The sequence below is a fragment of the Saimiri boliviensis genome, chromosome 2, assembly GCF_048565385.1.
Source record: "Saimiri boliviensis isolate mSaiBol1 chromosome 2, mSaiBol1.pri, whole genome shotgun sequence".
Classification (NCBI taxonomy): domain Eukaryota; kingdom Metazoa; phylum Chordata; class Mammalia; order Primates; family Cebidae; genus Saimiri; species Saimiri boliviensis.
In genome coordinates, this window is record NC_133450.1 from 240,703,909 (window position 1) to 240,707,833 (window position 3,925).

Sequence of the window (3,925 nt, forward strand, 5' to 3'; positions counted from 1 at the left end):
GAGGTCAAGAGATGGAGACTATCCTGGTCAACATGGTGAAATCCCGTCTCTACTAAAAATACAAAAAATTAGCTGGGCATCATTGTGCGTGCCTGTAATCCCAGCTACTCAGGAGGCTGAGGCAGGAGAATTGCCTGAACCCAGGAGGCGGAGGTTGCGGTGAGCCGAGATCGCGCCATTGCACTCCAGCCTGGATAACAAGAGCGAAACTCCGTCTCAAAAAAAAAAAAAAAAAAATTTCAGGAGATGCTGAGTGTTGCTATAAGGAGGAACTGACTTTTGTTCTTCACTCTGTGAAGAGTTTTATTATTTTATAATTGCATAATGAGTTCTGGGAACATTCTCTTTAAAAGGATAGATGTTGTACTGTAATAAAATAATGTTATTAAAATTTGATAAACTGAAAACAGTCATTTGCGGTTCTTTCAGTACTTAGGGCTCCTTCAAGATGGTACTTGCAGTTTTCCTGAAGTGCATCATTTATGACCATAAAGCAAAAATAAAGGATTATGAGTTATTAAAAGAAATGCTATCCAGTACAATACAAACAGCACAATTGCAAATGACTTTTCCTGAGCTTCACCTTCTTATCTAAGCCCCATAGCTTAGTGGAAAGAGAATGGACTTTGGAGTCTTTTTTTTTTTTTTAACGATTCAGTCCCCGTAGAGACTGCCAAATATTGCCAATGCCGACTATATTTCAAATCATCATGGCGGGATACTGGGAAAAGTTTTCAGTTAGCAATAATCGCGCCTCGGCTAACCCTCATTGGCTATGATACTGCCACTGCGCAAAGCTGGACTTTGGAGTCTGTCAGATTTGGGTTCAAAATCTTCCCTACACCATTTTCCAGCACAGTGATGGCTGCCAGATGTTTCCCCATTCTGAAGCTCAGGCTACTTATCTGTAACATGGGACTGATCTTTTTTAGAGCTAAATAATATTGCCATTGCTCAACCATTTTTGACTTATAAAAGTGGCAGTTCTATGTGATTGAGCCTGGTCTGTACTGCACAGCTGGGCAGGGAATTGAACGTCACTAAACATGAAGCACTTGGCTGGCTGGCTGCAACACTACACTATCAGTGCTCAAGGGATGTGAATTCTACTAATGCTGCCTTTTAACCGGTTGGGCTTTGAGAGCATTTATTTAAGGGTCTACCTCTGTTTCTTTCCATTTATACCTTCTCTGAGCTTCTGGTCCCTCTGAGCCTTTATTTTTATTTTATTATTATTTTTAATTGTTTTAATTTTAATAGTGAGAGGGGAATCTCTCTCTCTATGGCTCAGGCTGGTCTTGAACTCCTGGCCTCAGGCAATCCTTCCGCCTTGGCCTCCTAAAGTGCTGGAATGATGGGTGTGACCCACCTCACCCAGCCAGTCTCTATTTTTAAATCTTCCTGGTATTAGCGCTCTTAAGGCAGAACCTTAATCATCATCTTGAACCACTCTTTCTAAACCTATGATCAGTTTTATCCCAAAACCAAAATGACAAGCTACAGGATCAGGAAAAAAAAAAAAAAAAAGTTAGGCTGGGCGCAATGGCTCTTGCCTATAATCCTAGCACTTTGGGAGGTCAAGATGGGCAGATCACTTGAGGTCAGGAGTTCAAGACCAGCCTGGCCAATGTGGTGCAACTCCATCTCTACTAAAAATACAAAAATTAGCCGGGCGTGGTGGCGCATGCCTGTAGTCCCAGCTACTCAGGAGGCTGAGGCAGGAGAATCACTTGAACCTGGGAGGCGGAGGTTGCAGTGAGCTGAGATGGCGCCACTGCACTCCAGCCTGGGCAACAAAGTGAGACTTTGTCTCAAAAAAAAAAAAAAAAAAAAAAAAAAAGAAAGAAAGAAAGAAAAGAAAAAGGATAAAGGAAGAAAGAAAAACCAATGTTAGGCTTTTGTCTCAAAAAAAAAAAAAGAAAAGAAAAAGGAATAAAGAAAACATTTGTTAGGCTGTCACAAGCCACTACAGAGTCAACTTCAGAATCTGTAGCATATAGAAGATGTAGGCGCCTTGGCAAAATCTGGAGACAGTAAGTCCTACCACGTGCTCTCAGTGAGAACCACGACCTGTGTAAAATGCAGGTTACATTACTTTGAGGTCAACAGAGCAATGGGGATGAGCCTCCATGCGAGCCAGGAGCTGGCCGCCGGTCCTTGCCCATTCCCCTGTGCATCATGTCCACATGGGGCTAGCAGGAGGCATCACTGCCAGCTTCTCCGTCTCAGCATGTCGGGGAGAGAAGCTAAGTGGGAGCGCTGGCCCAGGAGGGGAGACCCACCCTTCATTCCTCATGGGCTCCTCTGCAGTCATGAGGGCAGGAGGGGCCTTCTGCTTCTTCACCCGGAGAGTGCTGGGACTTACAGACTCTCTTCGCCTCTTCCAGCACAAACTTCCTTGGTTCTATGATTCTGTATTCATTGATGTTGATTAACTCTTGATTGAATTGTGTGGATTTTGATTGGCTTAAGATGTGAGTAAGGATCTGGGGCCTCCTCCCCAGACGCCTGGGTTTTACGGTTCTTAATGGTGACTGTGTGTTTTGCTAGAATGATGGGCTGCCTTCCTCACAGCTGTTCTGGAAGGTGTTAAGTAGGCTCACACAAACACACTTCACAAACTCAGTTAAATGGACGGGAAGGGACGGGCACTGCCAGCGTTCATCTGTTCATGCAACACAATCGCTACATTCCTGTTACTTGCCAGCCACTGTTCTTAGGACACATTAACGTTAACAGAACTCCTGCTTTTTACATGTGGTGGGTAGAGAGAAAGATGGGCAGTAAGCAAGAAATAAACCTATAGGGAAGATAAACCTGGGTAAGGGACCGCAAGGCCAGTAGTGACCAAAAACAACCACTTCTTGTGACATTCTGAAGAGAAGTCCTGCCATCTGTAAGCTTCTCTTTTGGCCTTCGAGGGAACCCCGCGGGCCACGTTGATCCCACTGTCCATTCAGTAGCCACCAGCTTCTCGTGGCAGTGAGTGGGGTAGGTAGACACTATAAGGTGGAAAAGACTCACTCATGCAAGTTACACACCCACTGAAAATGGCATGATCTGTAAGATGGTTACCTGTGGGTACATCTAGACACGAAAACACACGCACACACGCGCGCACACACACACACAAACACACAAATAGCATTTCCTAATTTTGTGAAATGTTAACTTTGCATTAAAAAGTCACCTAAGGGCTGGGCGTGGTAGCTCACATCTGTAATCTCAGCACTTTGGGAGGCCGAGGTGGGCAGATAACAAGGACAGGAGTTCGAGCCCAGCCTGGCCAACATGGTGAAATCCTGTCTCTGCTAAAAATACAAAAATTAGCCGGGCATGGCAGCAGGTGCCTGTAATCTCAGCTACTTGGGAGGCTGAGGTTGCAGTGAGCCAAGATCTTACCACTGCACTCCACCCTGGGCGACAGAGCAAGTCACCTAGGAAGTTCCAAGACTTACAGAAGGCCTCAAAAGCAACACAGTCTCTTAGATTCGTTGCAGCCCAGTGGTTCTCAAAGTGTCCTTCATGGACCAGTAGCATCATCATCACCTGGGAATTTGTTAGGGCTGCAAATTCTCTGGCCCCTCCTGAGACCTACTGAATCAGAAGCAGTGGGGTGGGGCCCAGCAATCCGTGTTTTAATAAGCCCTCCATGTGACTCTGATCATGTTTGAGAATCACTGCTAGATCATACAAAAGATATTTAACGATACAGACACTATCTTCTAATTTTAGCAGTCATTTTCTCATTTGAGCTGTGTCAAACAGTGCAGAATCAGCAACGGATATTATGCCCATGGGAAAAAAGAAACAAAGAAAAACCAGAGGGTTAAGTCAGGATCCCTGAGCCCACAGCTAGTAAGCATTAAATAAACGATCCTGGCATTCTGTTTCATTGCTCGTTTTTTACTTTCTCCATTTAATT

General features: G+C 44.7%; 1 non-coding gene across 1 annotated transcript; it reads right to left on the reverse strand.

Moving 5' to 3' along the window:
- Positions 1-658: 658 nt before the first annotated feature.
- Positions 659-799, reverse strand: LOC120366526 (U4 spliceosomal RNA). The gene has a single exon (XR_005581166.1). It is a non-coding gene; the product is annotated as a U4 spliceosomal RNA (small nuclear RNA).
- Positions 800-3,925: the final 3,126 nt, after the last annotated feature.